This window comes from Ovis aries, chromosome 9 (assembly GCF_016772045.2).
Source record: "Ovis aries strain OAR_USU_Benz2616 breed Rambouillet chromosome 9, ARS-UI_Ramb_v3.0, whole genome shotgun sequence".
In the NCBI taxonomy this organism is placed as follows: domain Eukaryota; kingdom Metazoa; phylum Chordata; class Mammalia; order Artiodactyla; family Bovidae; genus Ovis; species Ovis aries.
In genome coordinates, this window is record NC_056062.1 from 5,792,174 (window position 1) to 5,819,175 (window position 27,002).

Sequence of the window (27,002 nt, forward strand, 5' to 3'; positions counted from 1 at the left end):
TCACAACTTCACATCTGTCTCAGCCTTGAAAGTGGCTGCTCTAGGTGCTTCATGATCGAAGCAATTTCCCCAACGCTCCTTCCTTCCCCAACACTGGTTGCCCATTCACTGTTGACACAGACTTCCATTTCTCCTTGATCAATCACAAAGAAGTCATTCCCTTCATGACCTTGCTGAATGACAATCTCTCCAGCAATAAAGGAAACTGGAAACACGGCATCAAAATGATTGCTTTTCTCACTATCATCAAGATGTGAAAACAGCACATTCTTTTCAACAGCTTTAGCTAAAGCAGCCATTGCTCTTGTAACCTTCTGGTCCAACCTTCCTAACATAGGATGCAGCATCTTGCTTAGCGTAGACCTCAGCGTTGATGGCACCTTGTCACCACCAACCCCTCACCGCTGGGTTGGTTGGAGGGAGAGAGACTTCATTCTTCCTTGAGTCTGCACAAGAGCTTGCTTTCTGCAGATTCTGGATCTGTTTTGCCTCCTTCTTCTCCAGTCTCTCAAAGTATTCCCTGACGAATGCCGCGGCCTCTCGGGCCATGCAGTGCACAGCTGCATGATGGAGTCTTTGAACAGGGCCTGCATGTGTGCTTCTGCTCGTAGAGCTCACGTTCCCAGGGGCTGCGCTCCTCCTCAGCAGAGGTGCCACCAGGAGCCAGAGCTCTCTTCCGTCCCAGCGGTGGCCAGCGGAGCGCCCTCTCCTGGCCTGTCTTCACTCGGTGAGCATCACTGATATTTGTGTGTATGGATTCTGTTCGCCCCATAAATCATGGATGGTGCATGAATCTTGGATATTAATTTGCTTCTTGTTTCTCCCATCACTAAAAGGTTTTGCAGGTATGTACCAGATTTACTCATTGCACTATAACTTAATCAATCAAGACCAGAAAGTCACACATGTATAGCATATGCTTGACTCTCGGGGCAAAAACATCAGAGGTACATCTTGAACTTGACCTGCAAAGCTCAAGAGTGCCAGACAACTGGACCTATCTTCCCATTTCACATATTTCTCTTTATTTAGACTGTATATTCTGAGACTCCCTATACCTTCCTATATCAGGAATATTCTACTATAACTGAAAAGCCTTTTTTAGGCTAAGTCAATTCTTAAAATTCCAAAAAACCTTTTTTGGGCTAAGTCAATTCTTAAAATTCCTAATTTAGCTAATTCCCTATGCCAGTTTTAATTTCTTATAATACTTATAATGCATAGCTTGTGATTTATTTATATATTACCTATAGATCACCTCAATTTTTCATGTACACATTTTATCCAATTACATAGGTTCCTGAAAGCTAGAACTTTTGTTATAAATATATTAATTTTCTATGCTATCTGGCATAGGCTGATGTGAGATGAACAGTCAGCTAATGATAATTGAATTAACACAGAATTATAGAAAATACATAATTAGCACCCAGTTGTTCATGTCGCTACATCACATCCTTAGGGCCTTTATGTTACACACACAGAGGATTTACAGTGGTGTCACACACAAAGTTTGTACTCATAAATATACACTTAATACATACTTATATACTTATTAGCAATACTTAATAATAGAATGTGAAGTCGCCCAGTCATGTCCAACTCTTTGTGACCCCATGGACTGTAGACCACCAGGCTCCTCCATCCACGGAATTTTCTAGGCAAGAGTACTGGAGTGGGTTGCCATTTCCTTCTCCAGGGGATCTTCCCAACCCAGGGATCGAACCCAGGTCTCCCACACTGCAGGCAGACGCTTTACCATCTGAGCCACCAGGGAATCCCAATAATAGAATATATATTACTTTAAAAAATAATTGCAGTATGTCTTCCCCCTTAAATTCTCTCTCCACTTGAAACAGATTTTTCTAGCAGTGAATGGACTGCAATTTTGACAACGGCTCCAAACAGATGTGGTAAAGAACCCTCTTGCCAATGCAGGAGACATAAGAGAGGCGGGTTTGATCCCTGTGTCAGGAAGATCTGCAGCAGGAAGAAATGGCAACCCACTCTGGTATTCTTGCCTGGAGAATCCCATGGTCAGAGGAGCCTGGAGGGCCACGGTCCATAGAGTCGCAAACAGTTGGACACAACTGAAGGACTCAGCGCACACATAGCTCAAACAGATGGGAGACTATGGAGAGGATGTATTTTTCTTTTTAAAACTGTCAGGTTTTCCTAGTTCTCTACAGGTTGTACTTTAAATAATTTCAGTGCAAAATGCTTCCTTGATATGGGGGAAATTTTAATAAGCCTTTTGGTTATGTAAATGTGTTATAATACCTAGGAGACAGGCATTTTGCATAATAATATGTTTTAAATAAGTTTCTTCCTTTCTCCATGAATTTACATGTCTGCCGTTTTATCATTTTATTTTATTTAACTTGGAGGCTCAGCTGTGGCTGGGCAAAAGGGAAGTGAGGGGACTTATTTTCCTCTGCTTAGCCTTGGCAGATTAAGGTCAACGCAGCAGGGGGTGTGCATGGAGTCGGGGTGTGCACAGACTGGGGGGAACCTGGGTAAGGACAGTCTTATTGACAGAGGATGAACTGGCCTCTGAAATACAGAAGACGACTCAGCAAGGAATACCCAGCAAGGGACAAGTCTTGTCCTATGCAGCCTGAGAGCAGCAATATGGAGCCTGGAGTTGGAGTCATTCTTGCCCATGTGGTGCTTTCCGGAAGTCATGTGAGACAGCAGAGCTTGGATCCAGCTATGCTCTGAGTCATGCACTTGGTGAGACAGCTGTCCAAGAGAGAAACAGCCACCCCGGGAGAGAGAGTCTGCACATGAGGGGCAAGAGAAGCATCCAAAAAGGGTCAGTTCTCAGTAACCCGGTGCAGATGGGTGGGATAGGGTAGAACTCCAATTCCCAGAAATACATGGGGAATGGAGCTAGTAAAGGCCACACTTCTGCAGCCAGGCCTGCTGCAGATTAGACAGTGGCTGTTCAGGCATTAAAGGCTGAAGGCTGCAACTGCAGTTACATGCTTTGAAACTGTACATTTTTCTGGCTCATATTATACATATCATCCACCAACCCATACCTCCCTTTAGTCAGCTCCTGCACCACCAGTCTCTCCCTTTGTCAATGGTGGGTAAGAAAATACATTAAAAGAAGGCCTGAATGAATCATCCTCATGATTTATTTACAGATACCATACAGCGCTCTGATTGCAAGATCCCTATATTATCCATTATAACTGTTTCAAGGCAATCACACTCTAAGGGTTCTCTAAATATCGGTCCAAACTAACAAAACAGGTTATAAAAGAGAAAGGCAGAGGTGAATGGAAGTCTCCCAGAATAAAGAAAATAGTTAAATGCCAGAGAGAAAAAAAAAAATGGTATGGCCAAAGTTCTATGCAGAGATAAAATTAAAAATTAATTGACAAGGTATCTGTTCATACAAATCTGCTGCAGTGCAAATACACAGAACTATATCTGATAACACAGACAAATAAAGGTTAATGTAATCTATGCATTCATTTATTTATAGGCTGTAAACAATGGGAATGGGTCTTTCCTGGTGACTCAGTGGTAAAGAAACTGCCTGCCAGGAGACTTGGGTTTAATCCCTGGGTTGGGAAGATCCCCTGGAGAAGGAAATGGCAACCCACTCCAGTATTCTTGCCTGGGAAATCCCATGGACAAAGAAGCCTGGCAGGTTATAAAAGAGAGGGACACAACTTAGCTGCTAAACAACAACAGCAGCAAACAATGCGAAAGCAAAGGCGTTCTTCTTGTGGCAATAAATAACACATATGCCCTATTTTGATTGACCTTCTTCCACTAATTCCTCCGATCCTCAGTTACGTAGGCTGAAACTGTGTACTCAATATTGTATAGTTCAGAAACATATGCTGCTGCTGCTGCTGCTGCTGCTGCTGCTGCTGCTGCTGCTAAGTCGCTTCAATTGTGTCCAACTCTGTGCGACCCCATAGATGGCAGCCCACCGAGCTCCCCCGTCCCTGGGATTCTCCAGGAAAGAACACTGAGTGGTTGCCATGTCCTTCTCCACTGCATGAAAGTGAAAAGTGAAAGTGAAGTCGCTCAGCTGTGTCCGACTCTTCGTGACCCCATGGACTGCAGCCTACCAGGTTCCTCCGTCCATGGGAGTTTCCAGGCAAGAGTACTGGAGTGGGGTGCCATTTCCTTCTCCGTCAGAAACATATAAAACCTTTTATAGTAATTCAGCGATCACAAGACTCAGTATTTAATGAAAGACCCTTGTTTAAAATGAACTTCAATATAAAATATTCTGAAACTCCCTACTTCCTTTTAGAGCAATGGTTTTTATTCTTACCACAAAACATGTGGATAGTGATGTTTATGGAAGCAATGTTAATTACTGAATTTCAGTAAAGCCAGTTTCATAATACATATGCTGAAATTTTAATGTAATCTTTTTTTCAGTGAGTAGCATGGCATAAAATGGAAATTCAACCAAATATTCTGGCTACCAGAGATATTTTATGTCTATTAATTGGGTTACCAATTAATCAAGAATTAGAGCACACTATTATAGTCAATTCTTCAATTTTGATAAAGTTTCATTGTTTATGAAAATGATTGTGCTTCAGAAGCGTATATTACTATACCATCATATATGTCTATCAATATCCTTAGAGATGTTTAGAAATACTATACACCAGGTATTGAAGGCTTTACCCTAAGTTGACTACTCTCACTTATTTTTCAGTAGTCACAAAATTTGACTTAGAATGCTTTATATTCTGCAACTATGAAACTATTATTGCTGCAAATGTTAGCAGTATTTCTTTTTTCCTGACAGCCAGCCTGTCCAGTGTTACTACACAGATTCACACAGACATAAAACTTAATCATGATACAGGTATTTGCAACCACTTTTATTCAATGTTACAATACTAGACTAATTTGCATGCAGCATTGCCAACGAAATGCTAATACTGCTAATGACAATTTTTACCAAATGATAATATGAATACTGTGGGCACTTTGCTGCCAAGAAAACACTCAGCTGGATAATTTTATTTCTAGGTTTCACAATCTCCCATAAACTATTCACAGATTCTTTCATTTCACATATTTTTTTTTAAATTAACATTCTTACCTACTCTGACTACTGCCAAATGTGCAAATGCCATTGGCTAAAATGGTTCCATTTATGGTACTTAAATGAATTACGCTAAAGTATATGGAAATGGTGTATCAGTTTCTGAGTCGATTCTAGGAAAGTCCTTCTGTCAATTAAAAATGCATAGGTTCAAATGAATGAAAAGAATAACTGATTAAAAAGCATGTCATCAGACAGCAACACATTCTTAATGAATTGCTCCATTACCACAAACTCTGCCTCAAATACGAATGTTATAGAAATGCTTGCCTTTGAGTGCCTTCACTACTTTTGCTGCTCCCTGCACATGTATGGTGGAGAAGGCAATGGCACCCCACTCCAGTACTCTTGCCTGGAAAATCCCATGGATGGAGGAGCCTGGTGGACTGCAATACATGGGTTCGCTGAGAGTCGGACACGACTGAGCGACTTCACTTTCACTTTTCACTTTCATGCATTGGAGAAGGAAATGGCAACCCACTCCAGTGTTCTTGCCTGGAGAATACAAGGGATGGGGGAGCCTGGTGGGCTGCCGTCTATGGGGTCGCACAGAGTCGGATACGACTGAAATGACTTAGCAGCAGCAGCAGCACATGTATGGACAATTCATTACCCTGAGAACCAAAGGAGACTCTCACATTCTCATACAGACTATTTTTCTGTCCACATGGCCAGAGTCTTCATTTAGATAGGCTATTTTACACCAAAAGCATTTTTTCATATATAAAATACAGATTAATATATAAATTCATGCATCACATGTGACTGGATAATTTAATTCACAGAAGGTAATTTAATGTCCTGTTTCCATGGGCCTCCCTGCCTCCTGTCTGGTCCAGCTGAGCCCTGTGTAAGCCACCCTAGTACATGCTGCCATAACAAGACAGTGACTTATGGCAGCTGTGAGATGACTCAGAGCCTGCTGCTTTCATGACTCATATTCTGTCCAATAGACACAACAGCCCAATGAGAAAGCAAGCTCACTGATCCACAGGGGGAAACACTGGACCACTGGACTAACAGCATGAAGTGGAATATGAGAGGATGTGAAAGTCAAATTATCTTCAAAGAGTATTAAATAAAATTAAAATCTGTTTTAAAGGATTAGGATTAGAGAAAGTCAAAACAGTTACTAAAGAAATCAAATGAAAGTTTTCTGAGACTCTAGAAAAACTTAAAGGTGAAAAACAAAAAAAGAAGAAAGCCCAGGGATAAATAATAAAATGCTCTACTAGAAACAGAAGAGTGAAAACAGAGAACATTTTCACACCAAAGAAAGACAAGGCTGAAGGGCCAGTGAGATAACATTCATGTCCCAAGACTCTGTGGGTGAGCTGTATTAAGATACCAGAAGTAGAATTCTAATTACAACTGAGTATCACATGTCCCATTAAACAAACTCCAATTTCATTGATTATATAAAGATCACAAGCATTTCTATAAGCATTTCTAGATAAAGTTACATAAAGGGTTCCTATAAAGTAATAAAGAGATAGTAACAACCATAATTCAGAGTCCTTTAGACTGGATGAAGCACAAACTGGAATCAAGACTGCAGGGAGAAATATCAATAACCTCAGATACTCAGATGACACCACCTTTATGGCAGAAAGCGAAGAACTAAAGAGCCTTTTGATGAAACTGAAAGAGGAGAATGAAAAAGCTGGCTTAAAACTCAACATTCAGAAAACTAAGATCATGGCATCTGGTCTCATCACTTCATGGCAAATAGGTGGGGAAACAATGGAAACTGTGAGAGACTATTTTCTGGGGCTACAAAATCGCTGCAGATGGTGACTGCAGCCATGAAATTAAAAGATGCTTACTCCTTAGAAGAAAAGTTATGACCAAACTAGACAGCATATTAAAAAGCAGAGACATTACTTTGCTAACAAAGGTCCGTCTAGTCAACTACGGTTTTTCCAGTAGTCATGTATGGATGTGAAAGCTGGACTATAAAGAAAGCTGAGTGCTGAAGAATTGATGCTTTTGAACTGTGGTGTTGGAGAAGACTCTTGAGAGTCCCTTGGACTGCAAGGAGATCCAACCAGTCCATCCTAAAAGAGATCAGTCCTGGGTGTTCATTGGAAGGACTGATGCTGAAGCTGAAACTCCGATACTTTGGCCACGTGATGCGAAGAACTGACTCACTGGAAAAGACCCTGATGCTGGGAAAGATTGAAGGTGGGAGGAGAAGGGGATGACAGAGGATGAGATGGCTGGATGGCATCACCGACTCAATGGACATGAGTTTGAGTAAGCTCCAGGAGTTGGTGCTGGACAGGGAGGTCTGGTGTGCTGCAGTCCATGGGGTCACAGAGTGAGACAGGACTGAGCGACTGAACTAAACTGAACAGAACAATCATAACAAAAAAGCATAAGTTGGAAATGAACAAGAGGTATCTAGAAAATATACAAATCATATGATACATTAAAAATTACATTAGGAAACATTTATATTATGTCTTGTTAAACTACTGATATTATCCACTATTGGCAAGATTATACCAGATATGCTCAGGGTTTATGGAGGTTAATTTTTAGTACTGATTTTAAAAAAAGAAAAAAAATTATAAATATACAAATCTGTGATTGAGAGTCACCTTACAGGAACGCATCAGTAAGAAAATTTGTACTGAATTGTTGACTACAATAAGACTTTACAATCAATATGCCCATCAACAGAGGAATGACTGACTGACAAATGCTATGCTGTCACTAACTGTGACATCACTATCATCAATATCATCTTTCTTACAAACTGTAATAAACAGACATAGAAAGAGAGCTGTATTATATTGTCAAGTGCAAAAGGCCAGCCACAACACCAAAGAAATAATAAGCTCTCACTGGGAAGAAAAGACTAACTAGATAAATGCGTGTGTATATGCATATATTTTGTATATATATATATTTTCATATGTGTATATATTTATGTAATATATAGGGATTTTCTAAATTTATTCCAAAATATACAGAGATATAAGTATATGATGTAAGATATACAGGTGTATATGTACATATATGTGTGTATGTGTATATATAAATGTATAAGTATTTATACAGATATATAAAAATGACATATTATAAGTGTATGTGATTTACAAAAATCCTGTAGGATAGAAATACATATTTATTTTTAAAGTTTATTTTTTTTCAACTTCACAAAAATATTTTCTCTGTTTTTTGATGTTTATAACAACTTTATTCATAATCATCAAAACTTGGATGCAGCCAAGATGTCTTTTTAAAAATTTACATTGGAGTACAGTTGAGTCACAATGCTGTGTGAGTTTCAGGTATACAAGAAAGTGATCAGTTATACATATATATGTATCTATTCTTTTCAAATTCTTTTCCCATTTAAGTTATACAGAGTATTAAGTACAACTTTTTATGTAGTTAAGAAACACATAAAGTGAAGTCGCTCAGTCATGTCCGACTCTTTGCGACCCCGTGGACTGTAGCCCGCCAGGCTCTTCCGTCCATAGGATTCTCCAGGCAAGAATACTGGAGCGGGTTGCCACTTCCTTCTCCAGGGGATCTTCCTGACCCAGGGTCGAACCCAGGTCTCCCGCATTGCAGGCAGACACTTTAACCTCTGAGCCACCAGGGAAGCCCCTAACACAGAATGGACCATCTTAACTTCTGTTAAGTATGCAGTTCAGCAGTGTTAAGTATATTCACATGGTTGTGAAATTGCTCTAGAACTTTTTCATCTTGCAAATCTGAAATTCTATGCTTAATCTGACAGTAAACAACAGTTCCCCTTTCCCTATCGTCTTTCCATTATATCAGCTCAATTTTCAAACAAGAAACCCTACTTCTGAGAATGAAGTGTACAGACAGTGTTTTTATTGTCCTCTTCTTCCTCTGTCAGAGTCAGGTCCCACAGGAGGCAGGAAAACCATCAGATTCGTTGTTACATGTACATCACCTGTGATTGGAAGGCTCTGAAGCCCTTTTACATCATGAAGAAGCTACTCATTAGCAATGATCTGTGTTAAGACTGGGAAAAAAAAAACATCTAAGTAATTTATTTTCTAGGATTTCTCCAAAAGCCTGTTGCAAGGCAATAGTAGAGAAAGAAATCACTGACTTGTAACTCTCATTTCAGAGAAAGTGTTGCTCTATTATTTTCTTCACGTTAGGTGAAACTCTTCATACAAGATATATGCATATTCAGCCCTGTCATTAAACTTTCAACAAAGGAATCTGTTTAAAATCTTTATGAGCTTTTTCATGTTGCCCTGTGTACCAAAGCAATATCACCCATGAATGATGATGGGAGAGTTTACACACTTAGATAAAATACCGTAAGGAAAAGAATGCAAAGAAGATGGAAAAGACTTTTGAAGAGCATTTCATCAGAAGCAATGGAGAAGGACATGGAAACCCACTCCAGTAGTCTTGCCAAGAGAATCCTGTGGACGGAGGAGCCTGGTGGGCTGCTGTCCACCAGGTCACGTAGAGTCGGACACGACTGAAGCGACTAGGCGTGCACGCGTGCTTTGGAGAAGGAAATGGCAGCCCACTCCAGTGTTCTTGCCTGGAGAATCCCAGGGACAGAGGAGCCTGGTGGGCTGCCATCTATGGGGTTGCACAGAGTCAGACACGACTGAAGCGCCTTAGCAGGAGCAGCAGCAGCATCAGAAGCAAATATATTGAGGCTCTGAGGAATCAGCAACATGAATTCACAGTGCGCCCTCAAGAAGCCAGTTTGCTGCAGTAGCCCTTCTCATGTGGGATCAAAAAAGGGACATGCCATGGTGTGCAGGAAGGCCAGGCTGCTTGCGTTCAAACGCCAGCACCACTCCGTGCTAGTGGTGTGACCTGTGTGACCTTGCGAAGCTGCCTTTATCTCCGCTGCCTCAGTTTCATAATCTGAATCATGTAGATAAAAATAGTGCTTCTCAGAAAACCAAACTAGTTCATTTTTGCTGACAGTTCAGTTCAGCTCTCCAATTCCTTCAGCTAAACTTCAGATCATTGCTGCATGACAGAATGAGTGAAGTCGCTCAGTCGCGTCCGACTCTTTGCGACCCCATGGACTGTAGCCTACAAGGCTCCTCTGTCCATGGGGTTTTCCAGGCAATAGTACTGGAGTGGGTTGCCGTTTCCTTCTCCAGGGGATCTTCCCAACCCAGGGATTGAACCCAGGTCTCCCGCATTGCAGACAGATGCTTTACCATCTGAGCCACGGCCAAAAAACAACAACCAGCATACTCTCCAACTATGCTTCAGGTTCTACAAACTCACTCTTCATTAAGAGTGTAAGAGAAATGGAAGACAAGGTTGTGTTCCAAATTAAATTTTATATATTAAAAATAATTACTTCTGCCCTTCTACAGATACACTGAAGCTAGTTTTCCAAGACACACAGACACAAGTAACTACTACATTTTAATAACACATGATCTTGTAAAAGGGTAATGTTGCAACTATCGGATACATGCTTTTAAAACAAAAGCTCATGTAAAAATAGACGCCGACATTGGGGTCCATACAAAACCACAGTTCCCTGAGGTTAATGGTAAAAGCTGATTTTTTATAGATTTTATTATTTTATTTTAGGTCATCTTTAGTTGATCTTCATCTTTCTTCAAAAGATATTTTATCTCTTTTTTTCTGTTTGTTTTTACGTTTTTATTGAAGTATACTTGATTTATAACGTGTTAGTCACTCAGTTGTGTCTGACTCTTTGCAACTCCAGACTACAGCCTGCCAGGCTCCTCTGTCCATGGGATTTCCCAGGCAAGAATACTGGAGTGGGTAGTCATTCACTTCTGCAGGGAATCTTCCCAATCCAGAGATCGAACCCAGGTCTCCTTCACTGCAGACAGATTCTTTACCATCTGGGTGTACAGCAGAGTGATTCAGTTATACATACATACATAGAAATTTTTTCAGATGCTTTTCCATTATAGGTTATTATGAAATATTGAGTAGATTTCTCTATGCTATACAGTAAGTCTTAGTTGGTTATCTGCTTTATTTACAGTAGTGTGTATATATTAGGAGTTTGCGTTTAACATACACAAGTTGGTTTTTAAGGTGTTTTTATTATCTAACTTTATAAGAATGCTTTTGTTTGTTTCTTGTTGCTATTTGTTTTCTCTTTATCACTTTATGGATTTGTGTACCCAGAGCCCTTTGAAAAGCTTGCCCAGACATTTAACACTGTATATAACTATAACGCTGAATATTTATTGGAAGGACTGATGTTGAAGCTCCAATACTTTGTCCACCTGATGCGAACAGCCAACTCATTGGAAAAGACTGTGATGCTAGGGAAGATTCAAGGCAAAAGGAGAAGATGGCAACAGAGGATAAGTTGGTTGGATGGCATCACCAATGCAATGGACACAAATCTGGGAAAACTCCAGGAGATGGTGAGGAAAGGGAAGCCTGGTGTGCTAGAGTTTGTGGGGTCGCAAGCAGTCAGGCACAGCTTGGGGACTGAACAGCAACATGATTATAAGTAGTACAGACTCCCACTCACTACAATATACCCTGAGATCTGTTTTGAGGATCAGCAGAAAGCAGCAGAAACAGAAACCATTATATGTGCCCCGTCAAGTGTACAACATCTGATAAAATGGAGATGTTAGCAAGCTGCGTGAGGATCTCCTACTCTTGGATATTGGGATTCATCTCCTATGGTTGTACTTGTGTAGATAAATATTGTTGTTCACTTGAAAATATTAAATCAGCATCTCCCTTAACAAGCTACAAACTTTGGCTATCAGTAGTCCAAAAAGTTGAATAAAAGCAAAGAAAACTACAGTAAGTCTCCTACATAGAAAAGTGTTTTATTCCGATAGCACATTTCTAGACCCAATTTGTTCCCATGTCCTACAAAGTTAGACTAGGTATCCGACTAGCACAGTCAGCTAAATAGTACTGTACTGCAATAGGTTTGTAACACTTTTCACACAAATAATACATTAAAAAACAAAAAATAAAGAAAATATTTTCAATCTTACAGTACAAACCTTGAAACGTACAGAAGTACAGTACAACAGCTGGCATACAGGGACTGGTATCAAGTGAACAGGCAAGAAAAGATACTGACTGAAGAAGGGAGAGGAAGTGGGAGACAGTGGAGCTGAAGGATTGTCAGCTACAATTGTAAGCTGCAATTCAATTCATGCCTGCCATTGATAGCTCAAGTTCTGGTTCCTCGCTGGATTCAATTCTATCTAACCTTTGGCAAAAATGATTCAATGATGCCTGGGTAGCAGCTCTTTCTGTCCTTGTCATAGACGACATGGTAGCACTGGTTCGCACTCTGAACGGCTGTTGCAGCCTTCATGTACTGTTCTGAGTTCAGGTCCAGTGCCTCAAAAACTAACAGCACCTCCTCAGGTAAAGAAAACCCCCTGCCATTTCCTGCATCCTGAATCGCTTCAGTTCTTCAGTCACTTCTTCTTCCTGCTGTCTCTCTTCATCTTTTCTCTGGGCCTCCAATTCCATCAGGTCTTCATCAGTAAGCTCGTTGTGTGCACAGCAAGGAGATCAAGAAAGTCTTCCTCTTGCAGTTCTGGCTTCAGCTTCTTGCTGAGGCTCCGTGAGTTGCTCAAGACCTCTCTGGCCTCCTTACCCACCTTCTCAAATCCACAAAAATTGTGCCCAAACTGCAGACAAAGATTCTCCCAAACTCCATTCATGGTGATGGCCGTAACCTGACACCCACCAAAGTTAATGTTCTTATCACCTTGTAGTTGTTATAGTCCTTCCAAGTGAAAGTGAAAACCACTTAGTCATGTCTGACTCATGGGGATGGACTGTAACCCATCAGGCTCCTCCGACCATGGGACTTTCCAGACAAGAGTACTAGAGTGGGTTGCCATTGCCTTCTCCACGGGATCTTCCCAACCCAGGGATCAAACCCAGGTCTCCTGCGTTGCAGGCAGATGCTTTACTGTCTGAGCCACCAGGGAAGCCCATAGCCCTTCCAAAGTTGTTGCAATGTTGCTCCTGATTCATCACTCACCTTGCCTGACAAAAAGCATGACATGAATAATATATCTCCAAAGTCACTGTAACTCCCTGGTTCACAGGTTGGATAGGCAATATAGTATTCTATGGCAGACACACCGCTGTGACGTTTGGATGAGTCATCCATGGACGACAGCCGGGAGCACCGTCAAGCAGCAAAGAACCAGTTCTTCTCTACCTTAAAGATAAAGTGGTGGAAAAACAAATCCTGGAAAATGGCTCGTGTAACCTCAGCCTTGGGGTGACTCTTCCACACAACAGGAAGAGAGCCTTTGCAAGGCTCCTAGATTCTCTGAATGATAAACTAAAAGAGGCTTCAGATTCACATTGTGGAAGCCTTGTCACTAAATTATACAGTTAGCATACCCTTTGCTGTTTTCAGCCTGGCGTCAACTTTTCCTCCTTACTAATGTAAGCGGTCTGGTATCTTCTTCCAGTACAGTCCTGTCTCAACCACATTAGAAACCTGCTCAGGTAAACATGTGCCGTCATCAGTAATTTCTCAAAGCATTTCAGGACGCTCTCCGGCAGCTCCCAAATCTGCACTCGCTGCCTTGACATTTAGCTTTACATTGTGAAGGTTGGCTCTAGCCTTAAACCAATGAAACCAGCCATGGCTGGCATTAAAAGATGCTCTGATGCTTCACCGTGTTTCTTCTTCAAGTCTTCATGAAGACTTTCAGCTTTCTCTTGAATCAGCATTAAGCTGAGTAGGACTGGAGACTGATGCTGACCCTGCATCTATGCACTGAAAAGTTTCTCCATCTCCTCCGTCACTTCTCCAAGCCTCTTATATTATCATCAACATCATTGGCAAAGCAGACTTCACATGTTCCATGATTGTGTCCTTGTTCTTTAGAATCTTGCCAGCAGCTGAATGGTTCATGTTATAAGAACAAGCAACAACTACCATCTTTTTGCCTCAAGCCGCTCTCTCAATCATTTTCACTTTTGTTTCCAAGCGCTTCTTAGCATCACCAGTGCTTTTATACTTGTTCCATACATCCTGGGCTTGAAATGAAGATACTGTACTGCTGTACTCTATACATAATACACAGTAAAGTACACAAAATCATAGCCACTTATAAAGGATGCACACACGTGACAATGCATGCCAGAGACATGAACTAATTTACATGATTAGACATGCAAATGCATGTTCTCATCTCTGCAAGTCTGCAACTTGAAGGTTCGTATGTAGGAGAATTACTGCATTTAAAACCAAGCAGGGGATATAACGAAACAGAATGACCACTGATATTTTAAACTCTCCAACAAATAACAAGGTATTGTATGAGATCTATTAATAATTAACCAACAATTTGAATATGTAAATACATGTTATGTATTTTAGTCCTATGATTTTTGAAAAATAAGTCAGAGTTAAGGATAATTCATATTCCCGGACAACTAACCATACCATATGTCTTTTTTTCCTAGAACTTCAACATCTCCCTGCTTCACTTGCAGCTGAGTTTATAATCACGAATTATAAATAGGCAGAAAAGAGTTTCCAAGGGCTCTTATCTGTGTCTCTACCATCCACATGCACACATACATACAGACTAGGGTTCTTTCATCTCCTGCAAGCTCCTAACTGAAGAAGGGCTCCCCAGTTGTACACCAGGATCCATTCTTTTCTCATCTATTTAAAAATAAGCTTTTATCCTCTTGGCTCATTATATCATCAAACTGTTCTTCTCTACAGAAAAATTCTCATCAGCATAGTAAAGTATGCTCAACTTTCTCCCACCTTAAAAACAAATCACAACAAAAGTGCATGAATGCATATATTTTGCCAATATCTAGCTCATTGTCGCTTCCCAACAAAACGCCCAGAAGGAGTTGGTTCTTCCAATCACTCCCTTCCTATTCATTCTTCAAGCTAATCCACTCAGGTAGTGCAGATTTCTATCCTTGTATGATTCATCTCACTCAACATATATGCAACAAAGAAGGAAAAAGGGACATTTTCAGGGGTGTCACTCCAGACATCATAAAGGTGCTTCCTGTTGCATATATTGGCTATGTGACTTTTGAAAAAGTGAAACTATATTTGGGATTCACTTATAAGAGATATCAATTGTTTTTTGTTTGTTTGTTTGTTTCATTACTATTATCACCTATACTATAAGCACTCTTAAAATCACTGCAGATGGTGATTGCAGCCATGAAATTAAAAGACGCTTACTCCTTGGAAGAAAAGTTATGACCAACCTAGATAGCATATTCAAAAGCAGAGACATTACTTTGCTGACTAAGGTCCGTCTAGTCAAGGCCATGGTTTTTCCAGAGGTCATGTATGGATGTGAGAGTTGGACTGTGAAGAAGGCTGAGCACAGAAGAATTGATGCTTTTGAACTGTGGTGTTGGAGAAGAATCTTGAGAGTCCCTTGGACTGCAAGAAGATCCAACCAGTCTATTCTGAAGGAGATCAGCCCTGGGATTTCTTTGGAAGGAATGATGCTAAAGCTGAAACTCCAGTACTTTGGCCACCTCATGCGAAGAGTTGACTCATTGGAAAAGACTCTAATGCTGGGAGGAATTGGGGGCAGGAGGAGAAGGGGACGACAGAGGATGAGATGGCTGGATGGCATCACTGACTCGATGGATGTTGAGTCTGAGTGAACTCTGGGAGTTGGTGATGGACAGGGAGGCTTGGCGTGCTGCAATTCACGGGGTCGCAAAGAGTCGGACACGACTGAGCGACTGAACTGAACTGAACTGATGGCAGAAAGTGAAGAAGAACTAGAGAGCCTCTTAATGAAAGTGAAAGAGGAGAGTGAAAAAGTTGGCTTAAAGCTCAACATTCAGAAAACGAAGATCATGGCATCTGGTCCCATCACTTCATGGCAAATAGATGAGGAAACAGTGGCTGACTTTATTTTGGGGGGCTCCAAAATCACTGCAAATGGTGACTGCAGCCATGAAATTAAAAGACGCTTACTCCTTGGAAGGAAAGTTATGACCAACCCAGACAGCATATTAAAAAGCAGTGACATTACTTTACCGACAAAGGTCTGTCTAGTCAAGGCTATGGTTTTCCAGTAGTCATGAATGGATGTGAGAGTTGGACTATAAAGAAATCTGAGCACTAAAGAATTGATGCTTTTGAACTGTGGTGTTGGAGAAGACTCTTGAGAGTCCCTTGGACTGCAAGGAGATCCAGTTCATCCTAAAGGAGATAGTCCTGGGTGTTCAGTGGAAGGACTGATGCTGAAGCTGAAACTCCAAAACTTTGGCCACCTGATGCAAAGAACTGACTCATCTGAAAAGACCCTGATGCTGGGAAAGATTGAAGGTGGGAAGAGAAGGAGATGACAGAGAATGAGATGGTTGGATGGCTTCCTGACTCGATAGACATGAGTTTGGGTAGACTCCGGGAATTGGTGATGGACAGGAGGCCTGGCATGCTGTGGTCCATGGGATCGCAAAGAGTCGGCCACGACTGAGCAACTGAACTGAACTGATAATCACCTAATTGTAAGGTAAAACTTGGGTTGTAAAGAGAAATTTCATTTTTTCCTGTAAGGAAAGAAGTAACAAATAATTGTTAAAATATTTCCTCTTTATTTTATCTATTACAAAATCTACATATTAAATAATCACTTTGGTTAAGAAAAATTGCACAGAAGGGAAGAACACTTAGTGAGTTCATCACTGACCACCATAATGCTAGGTCATTGGTCACTGTTCATTTTACTGACCAACAGCAGAATGTGAAATGCTACCTCACATCCATTCCCTATTCGTCTCTTTCTTTTCCCTGTGGAGGCGTACAGCCTGTTTACTGCCAATAAATTACGTCTTGTTCATCACCATTTTCTCGGAACCTAAAGCACCCATGAATGGTTTCATGCTGCTCAAGTAATAATTTTAGTAATTTTTCTTTGGGTTTTACTGAGATAGAGTTGACATATATAACACTGTGTAAAGGTGTATTGCATAATGATTTGACTTAAATAGATCATGAAATGATTATCCCAATAAGTTTAGTGACCATCCATCATGTCATAAAGATATGAAATTAAACAAAAATTATATTTTCCTTGTCATGTGGTCTCTTAGGATTTACTCTAATAAAAACTTTCACACACAACATACAACAGTGTTAATGATATGAATCATGGCGTACATTGCATTCCTTTCCCTTTCTTGATTGAGAACAGCACAGTAACACACTTAGTTTTCTATCTTAGGAAGAGTTCCTTTCTGTCTCCTTCACTGTATCCTCTCAATATCTCCAAATGTTAACGCTGGACAGACCCAGCTCATACTTCTCACAGCTCTTCTCTATTTAGAGTCATTTTCTTCTCAACACCACACAATTACATTTTAAATTTTAATCTTAACTATGCACTGACAATGGCAATAGCATTGCCATGGTAATGTCAAGGAATGTTCAGACTCCTGCAAAATTGCACTCATCTCACACACTAGCAAAGTAATGTTCAAAATTCTCCAAGCTAGGCTTCAACAGTATGTGAACTGAGAACATGCAGATAGTCAAGCTGGATTTAGAAAAGGCAGAGTAACCAGAGATCAAATTGCCAATATCCCTTGAATCACAGTAAAAGCAGAAGAATTCCAGAAAAAAACATCTACTTCTGCTTCACTGACTATGCTAAAGTCTTTGACTGTATGGATCACAACAAACTGGGGAAAATTCTTAAAGAGATGGGAAGGAATATCAGACCACCTCACCTGCCTGCTGAGAAACCTGTATGCAGGTCAAGAAGCAAGCATTAAAACAGGACATGGAACAATGGATTGGTTCTAAATTGGAAAAGGAGTATGTCAAGGCTGTATACTGTCACCCTGATTATTTAACTTATATACAGAGTACATCATGCAAAATGCCAGGCTGGATGAAGCACAAGCTAGAAACAAGATTGCTGGGAGAAATATCAATAACCTCAGATACGCAGATGACACCACCCTTATGGCAAAAAGCAAACAGGAACTAAAGAGCTTCTTGATGAAAGTGACAGAGGAGAGTGAAAAATTTGGCTTAAAGCTCAACATTCAGAAAACTAAGATCATGGCATCCCAACACTTCATGGCAAATAGAAGGGGAAACAATGGAAACAGGGACAGACTTTATTTTCTTTGGCTCCAAAATCACTAGAGGTGGTGACTGCAGCCATGAAATTAAAAGACGCTTGCTTCTTGGAAGAAAAGCTATGACCAACCTAGACAGCATATTTAAAAGCAGAGGCATTACTTTGCCAAAAAATGTCCATCTAGTCAAAGCTATGGTTTTTCCAGTAGTCATGTATAGATGTGAGAGTTGGACTATAAAGAAAGTTGAGTGCCAAAGAACTGATGCTCTTAAACTGTGGTGTTGGAGAAGACTCTTGAGAGTCCCTTTGACTACAAAGGAGATCCAAGCAGTCCATCCGAAAGGAAATCACTCATGAATATTCATTGGAAGGCCTGATGCTAAAGCTGAAACTCCAATACTTTGGCCAACTGATGCAAAGAACTGACTCATTTGAAAAGACCCTGATGCTGGGCAAGACTGAAGGCGGGAGAAGGGGTTGACAGAGGATGAGATGGTTGGATGGCATTCCCGACTCGATGGACATGAGTTTGAGTAAACTCCGGGAATTGGTGATGGACAGGGAAGCCTGGCGTGCTGCAGTCCATGGGGTTGCAAAGAGTCAGACACAACTGAGCAACTGAACTTATTCACTGACAACTTCCACATTTTCATTTCTACTTGGACCTTTGTGAAACTCCAGATTAGTGTACACAGGGACCTCTGTTATACATAGACAATGTTAAATATGTTTCCCAGATTTATTATGACCCAAACCAAATATAATCTTCTTGCAAAGATTGGGCTTCCTTATCTCATTAAGGTCAGCTTTCTTCTTACAGCTGCTCATCTCAAAGTCCTCAGGCCCTTCCTCGTTGGTTACTCTCTTTCCTCTATATTCCATATTGACTATTCAGGAAATCTCTGGCTCTTGCTTCTAAATATAGTCAGTCTCTAGTAATGTCCCACTGTCTCTACCACGTCTTATCACCACAGTTACTGCTCTCATTCAGTCCATCAACATGTTCTGTCCTGGGTTATATGAATAGTCTCCCAGCTGGTCTCTTGGCTTCCGCTGTGGTCCTTCAACTGTTCTTAGCTCAAGGGCCAATGCAATTAAAATGTTTGTCAGATTACATCACTTCTCTGCACAAAATACTCTGAGAATTCCCATTTTATTGGCCCACTACAGGGACCGGAAGATGATACAAGTCCTGGACTCCGCTCATTACTCAGACTCCACCTGTGACAACTCCCTCCCCTACTCGGGTCATACACACCATGCAGACTCCCCTTCAAATCACCAGCAATGCTCTTATTTTATGTCTTTACACTCGTCATTTCATAACCATCTACCCCAAAATCTATCTGTCACGTCTACTGTATAACCCTCAGGGATATGATTTAGGTCATACCTGAATGGTCTAGTGGTTTTCTCTACTTTCTTCAATTTCAGTCTGAATTTGGCAATAAGGGTTTCATAATCTAAGCCACAGTCAGCTCCTGGTCTTGTTTTTGCTGACTGTATAGAGCTTCCCTATCTTTGGCTGCAAAGAATATAATCAATCTGATTTTGGTATTGACCATCTGGTGATGTTCATGTGTAGAGTCTTCTCTCGTGCTGTTGGAAGAGGGTGTTTGCTATGACCAGTGCGTTCTCCAAGCAAAATGCTATTAACCTTTGCCCTGCTTCATTCCATATTCCAAGGCCAAATTTGCCTGTTACTCCAGGTGTTTCTTGACTTCCTACTTTTGCATTCCAGTCTCCTATAATGAAAAGGACATCTTTTTGAGGTGCTAGTTCTAGAAGGTCTTGTAGGTCTTCATAGAACCGTTCAACTTCAGTTTCTTCAGCATTACTGGTTGGGGCATAGGCTTGGATTGCTGTGATATTGAATGGTTAGCCTTGGAAACGAACAGAGATCCTTCAATCGTTTTTGAGATTGCATCCAAGTACTGCATTTTGGACTCTTTTGTTGACTATGATGGCTACTCCATTTCTTCTAAGGGCTTCTTGCTCACAGTAGTAGATATAATGGTCATCTGAGTTAAATTCACCCGTTCTAGTCCATTTTACTTCACTGATTCCTAAAATGTCGACATTCACTCTTGTCATCTCCTATTTGACCACTTCCAATTTGCCTAGACTCATGGACCTGACATTCCAGGTTCCTATGCAATATTGCTCTTTATAGCACTGGACTTTACTTCTATCACCAGTCACATCCACAACTGGCTGTTGTTTTTGCTTTGGCTCTGTCTCTTCATTCTTTATGGAGTTAGTTCTCCACTAACCTCCAGTAACATATTGGGCACCTACCGACCTGGGGGGTTCATCTTTCACTGCTATATATTTTTGCCTTTACAGACTGTTCATGGGGTTCTCTAGGCAAGAATATTGAAGTGGTTTGCCATTCCCTTCTCCAGTGGACCACATTTTTTCAGAATTCTCCACCATGACCTGTTTGTCTTGGGTGGCCCTACAGGGCATGACTCATAGCTTCATTGAGTTGGACAAGGCTGTGGTCCATGTGATCAGATGGTTAGTTTTCTGTGATTGTGGTTTTCATTCCGTCTGGCCTCTAATGGATAAGGATAAGAGGCTTATGGAAACTTCCTGATGAGAGAGACCAGGGGGAATCTGGGTCTTAATCCAATTTTCTACTGATGGGTGGGCCTGTGTTCCCTCCCTGTTGTTTGACCTGAGGCCAAATTACGGTGAAGGTAAGGAAGATAATGGTAGGTAGTGAAGGTAATGGTAATGAAGAAACCTCCTTGAAAAGGTCCCATGCATGCAATGGGGCACTCAGTGCCCCCAACTCTGCAGCAGGCCACCACCGACCCATGCTTCCTCCAGAGACTCCTGGACACTCATAGGCAAGTTTGGGTAAGTCTCTTGTTGGGTCACTGCTCCTTTCTCCTGGGTCCTGGTGCACACAAGGTTTTGTTTGTGCCATCCAAGAGTCTGTTTCCCCAGGCCTGTGTAAGTTCTGGTAGCTCTGTGGTGGGGTTAATGGTGACCTCCTCCAAGAGGGCTTATGCCATACCCAGGTCTACTGCACCCAGAGCCCTTGCCCCTGTGGCAGGCCATTGCTGACCTGTAAATCCACAGGAGACACTCAGACACAGTTCTGGCTCAGTCTCTGTGGGGCCTCTGGGTCTTTGTGCGCACAAGGTTTGTTTGAGCCTTCTGAGCATCTGTGGTGGGTAAAGGGTTTGAATCTAAATGCAATTTTGCCCCTCCTACAGTCTTTCTGGGGCTTCTCCTTTGCCCTTGGATGTGGGGTATCTTTTTTCGGTGGGATCCAACATTCTCCAGTGACAGTGGTTCAGCAGTGAATTGTAGTTTTGAAGTTCACGCAGGAGAAGATGAGCACAAGTACTTCTATTCTGCCATCTTACACAAGATTAGCTCTGATAGACAGAGTGCCTGAAGAACTATGGATGGAGGTTCACGACACTGTACAAGACACAGTGATCAAGACCATCGCCAAGAAGAGAAAGGCAAAACGGCTGTCTGAGGAGGCCTTACAAATAGCTGAGAAAAGAAGAGAAGTTAAAGACAAAGGAGAAAAGGAGAGATGTACCCATTTGAATGCAGAGTTCCAAAGAATAGCAAGGAGAGATAAGAAAGCCTTTCTCAGTGATCAGTGCAAAGAAATAGAGGAAAACAACAGAATGGGAAAGACTAGAGATCTCTTCAAGAAAATTAGAGATACCAAGGAAACATTTCATGCAAAGATGGGCTCAATAAAGGACAGAAATGGTATGGACCTAACAGAAGCAGAAGACATTAAGAAGAGGTGGCAAGAATACACAGAAGAACTGTACCAAAAAGATTTTCATGACCCGGATAATCACGATGTTGTGATCACTCACCTAGAGCCAAACATACTAGACTGGGAAGTCGAGTGGGCCTTAGGAAGCCTCACTACAAAGAAAGCTAGTGGAGGTGATGGAACCCCACCTGAGCTGTTTCAAATCCTAAAAGACGACGCTGTGAAAGTGCTGCACGGAATATGCCAGCAAATTTGGAAAACTCAGTAGTGGCCATAGGACTGGAAAAGGTGAGTTTTCATTCCAATCCCAAAGAAAGGCAATGCCAAAGAATGCTCAAACTACCACACAATTGCACTCATCTCACACACTAGCAAAGTAATGCTCAAAATTCTCTAAGCCAGGCTTCAACAGTACTTGAACTGTGAACCTGCAGATGTTCAAGCTGGATTTAGATAAGGCAGAGGAACCAGAGACCAAATTGCCCAACAATATTTGGATCATCAAAAAAACAAGAGAGTTCCAGAAAAACATCTACTTCTGCTTTATTGACTAGGCCAAAGTCTTTGAGTGTGTGGATCACAAAAACCAGTGGAAAATTCTGAAAGAGATGGGAATACCAGACTACCTGACCTGCCTCCTGATAAATCTGTATGCACGTCAGGAAGCAATAGTTAGAACTGGACATGGAACAACAGACTGGCTCCAAAGAGGGAAAGGAGTACATCAAGGCTATATATTATCACCCTGCTTATTTAACTCATATGCAGAAGACATCATGAGAAACACTGGGCTGGATGAAGCACAAGCTGGAATCCTCAGTTAGGTTTACTCCTAGGTACTTTTTGTTTTGATGGATACAAATTTAAACAAGATTATTAATTTTTTTTTAACTTTCTCTTCCTGGTGAAAAGATATACAACTGACTTTTAAACATAGGGATGATGTACAACATCACTAATAACGAAATAGATAAAAATAGTACTGATAGTATTTTTCTACTAAAAAACAAGTTACAAAATACTCAGTGCTATGAAGAATGGGGGGAGCTGGTTCCTATTTGAAACAACTCTTCTACTTTATTCATAACTCCTAATACAGTAATTCCAGTTATGAACAATAATAAACTGCTGCTGCTGCTAAGTCGCTTCAGTCGTGTCTGACTCTGTGCGACCGCATAGATGGAAGCCCACCAGGCTCCCCCATCCCTGGGATTCTCCAGGCAAGAATACTGGAGTGGGGTGCCTTTGCCTTCTCCAAATAATAACCTGAGACTTACATAAAGATTTAAGCATAAAAATAGTCATTGTTACATTATAAAGAAATGTTGGAAAACATAAGTAATTTTTTTAAGTTAAACTAATTATGATGTATTCACAGGCTAGAGTATATCATAACCACATGTAGCATTTCCTATTACATAGAAGAAAGATCATTATGTCTTATTGAGGGAAATATTGTTATTGAAAGATATGAGACATTAAAATGCTATACATGACTAACTCAAGTATGCTTTTAAAAAGATAGACTGACAGAAAATACAACAACTATTAGCAGCAAGTGATTTTGGCTGCTGGGATTACTTTTCCAACGAACATAGTTTAATATATTTTTATTTTCATGGAGATATTCAAAGTGATCTATATTATAAATTTTTTATGAATTATTTTTCAACTTCCTGTTACTGATAATAAGAACAATAGTCACTCTTGCAATCATTATTATCATGATATCAAATATAATTCATTTCATTTTGTTATAAAATTTTGATAAGCTATTTAAAGTCATATCATTCTCCATCCATAATAAAAATTTCAAAGCCAATAATAGTAGTAAAGTAGTAAAGTATTTTGAGAGGAAAAGGAGAATTCAGTAGCTGTTTTATTATAAACATTTTAAAATCTTTTCACTGAAATGCTTCCATCAAAACTGAAGCATTCATCTATTTTAAGACAGAAGGACAAAAAACAGGTTTCCAGAGTTTGCCCCTAATATGGGATTATGCAATATCTAGTTCTTTTTCTCCATAAATTAAATCCAGTCTAATGCCTTAAGCCTCCACTGAATAGCTGTTTCAAGTAAGGCATGGTGATAGGATAACCCTTAGTATCCAGGCTAGAAACCTTCCCAGAGAATAAATTTGAAGGTGGAATTTTTCCCTCCCAATTTTGTTACATAACTTCAAAGCTTAGCATGCTAAGAAAAAACTCTATATAATCAATTCAATTAAGCTAAAATTTAGTTTCCAATGTATTTTATTTTTTCCAATATATTTTAATACAGGCACAATCACACTGTTCAACCATCACAACCTTCTCAGTACTTTCCACATTAATAGATGTATTTCTATTTTTCGTTTGAACTTATGTTTACCTGTTTTCTTCTCTATCATATACATTTGTTATTCTTCAGTCACCAAATCGTGTCCAACTTTTTGCTACCCCATGGACTGCAGCATGCCAGGCTTCCCTGTTTTTCCACAGCCTATAACTGTAAGCCAATTTAATCAATTTCTCAGATGCTAACAAATCATCAGTGTACCCTACATCATAGAAAAGTAAAATTGTGTTAGATACTCTCAACAGGCTTTTACAAACTGGAGTAAGCCTATTTTTTTCATGTCAGACACGTCTTAGATTTAACTATATATATTTTATAGTTTAATTAATAACCTCAATTCTAGAACTCGATTATTCATTCTTTCAAATAACTTTGTATCACATGCTATGTGTGTACTAAACATGACATGTAGAGCAGTAAATTAGATAATTTCCTGAAAGTATCAGGATAGAAGTGAATAAAGAAAAAAAAAAAAAAACAGAGCAGATATTCCCAGGTATGTTGTGTGTTATAGAGATGGTTATAGAGCTCATAACCAGTGATCCTAAGTAGATACATCAGTCTCAGGCAAGAGGTGAAGTTGGCAGTATCCAAAGCAAAGAGAACAGTAAAGACCATGAGGCAGAAAAAATCTCCATGAATTTTTAGTACCTGAAATGAGTCCCAGATGGTTTAAGCACATTATTGTGAATGAGGTGAGGAGTCAACAAGATTGAGGATGCACATATACAGATTTTTTTTTTTTTTTTAGTTTTTACCTACAATGGGAAACTAAGAACAGTAATTAGGAGTACGTGGGCAGTGAGATAATCATCACAGTTTTTTAGATTTTCCTTGAACTTTAGCATTAGCATTAGCCATTTTCATAGCAGTATTGACCCTGTGTGATTTCTGTATTTTATCACTTCACTTCACTCAGTCAAGTACCAGATGTCCCAGAAGAAGCCCAGGTTAAACTCCATCAATAGGGTAAGAAGTAGGAAGCCTCTCATGTGGCCTGATCAACAGACCTAATCTGAACCAAATCCTGGACTCTCCTTCCCAAATTATTCCTATAAACACTTCCAAGTTGAAGAGCTGACTATTCTTCCAAATGTTTTGTTAAAAAGGCAATCCAGCGTCCTCCTCAGTCTTCCCTGGTGGTCTTTCAGTGATAAACATGCCTCTGGCTAGACTGCCAAGGAGCCTCCTCTCCACGGAATGTCCTTGTCCTCTGTATACATCCACCTGTTCCCATTTTTAATTACCATCCTCCAGTATCTGGGACACTCCTCAGTGTTCTTACAGAATGTTCTTACAGAATCCACATTTTTCTTCTACATTACCATCACCCTGACATTTAAATATCCATATGGTGCTTTCAAAATTTCATGTCAAATTCAGTGTTTTCTTGAATCTACTCCTTTTGCACATCCCCAAGTCTGAAACCACATCTTTAGGATAACAAGCAGAACCTCTAGCACTCAACACATTTTGATCTTTTGCCCTCTGAATTTTCAAAAACCTCAGAACTCCATTACCATTAACTTCTTTGGTATTCTTGATAAGTTCTAGCATTGATAAGTATTACTTTCTCCAAAAGTATCCCCAGCATGGGTAAACTCCAGTCAGGATAAAGGCAAAAGATGCTAAATTTCAATATGAATGCCTAGCTATGAATAGGTAGTAAGAACTTGACAGAAGATAATCTGTAGGTTCGCAGAGCTCAAAAAGCCAAAATGGAAAAGAAATGTTCAAAAATGAAATGCTCTGACGCGTACTGGGAGAAGAAGGGAGGATATGTCTTTAGTCCTATCCATCTGTATTCTACATTCCTCTGATACAAGCTGTAGTGAACAGTCCTTTCTTTCTCAAGTCCTGTGAGAAACTTCTGCCCACTCTACAATTTATTTAATTAGTTTTCTGGTACTAAATATTTCTATGAACCTCATTTTATTTTCAAGTTCTTATTTATATATCTATTTGTGATCTCACCTTCTTCCATGAAAATCCCATGGGTAGAAGAGCCTGGTAGACTGCAGTCTACAGGGGTCTCAAAGAGTCGGACATGACTTAGCAGCTGAGCACGCACGCACATACACATCTTCCATGAAGAATTTGAGAAAGTTCCCTCTCTGTTTACTGATTAGCACTCTCCCATCTTCAAAGCAAAATTCTCATAAGGATGGCAAGTAGTGTTCTCAGAGTATGGACCCAGATCAACAGTAAGTCATGTATTTCTGAGATGATATCAGAAACATAAATTTGGTCCAGTCCCGGGTCCAATCAGAAACACTGGGGTGGGGTCCTGTAACTTGTACTCCGGGTGAATTTGATGTTCTCCAAAGTTGGAAAACTATCAATACTTTTCCTTAACCCTGATGGCACATTAAAAACATCTGGGCTATTTATTTATTTATTTATTCTTGGTTTCATTGGATCTTCGCCACTACCCACAGGCTTTCTCTAGATGTGGAGAGCAGAGCCTTCTCTTCCTCACGGTGCATGAGCTTCTCATTGTGGCCGCTTCTGTTGCGGAGCAGGGCTCCAGGGCAGGTGGGCCTCATTAGTTGTGGCACACAGGCTTAGCAGTTGTGACACAGGGCTTTTAGGTGCTCTGCACGCGGAATCTTCCTGGACCAGGGATCGAATCCACACCCGCTGCGTTGGCAGGCAGAGTTCCATCCACTGTACCACCAAGGAAGTCCCCCAGGCTCTTTCAAATAAGACCTTTGCCTGGGACTCACCACGTACCATGGGAAGCCCAAT

General features: G+C 40.5%; 1 protein-coding gene and 1 pseudogene across 4 annotated transcripts in view; both read right to left on the reverse strand.

Moving 5' to 3' along the window:
* Positions 1-7,925, reverse strand: part of LOC132660271 (cAMP-dependent protein kinase type I-alpha regulatory subunit-like) — a 31,686-nt pseudogene extending 23,761 nt beyond the window's left edge.
* The window catches only part of ADGRB3 (adhesion G protein-coupled receptor B3), an 891,397-nt gene that overhangs the window by 743,944 nt on the left and 120,451 nt on the right, over positions 1-27,002 (reverse strand). The window lies entirely within an intron of this gene.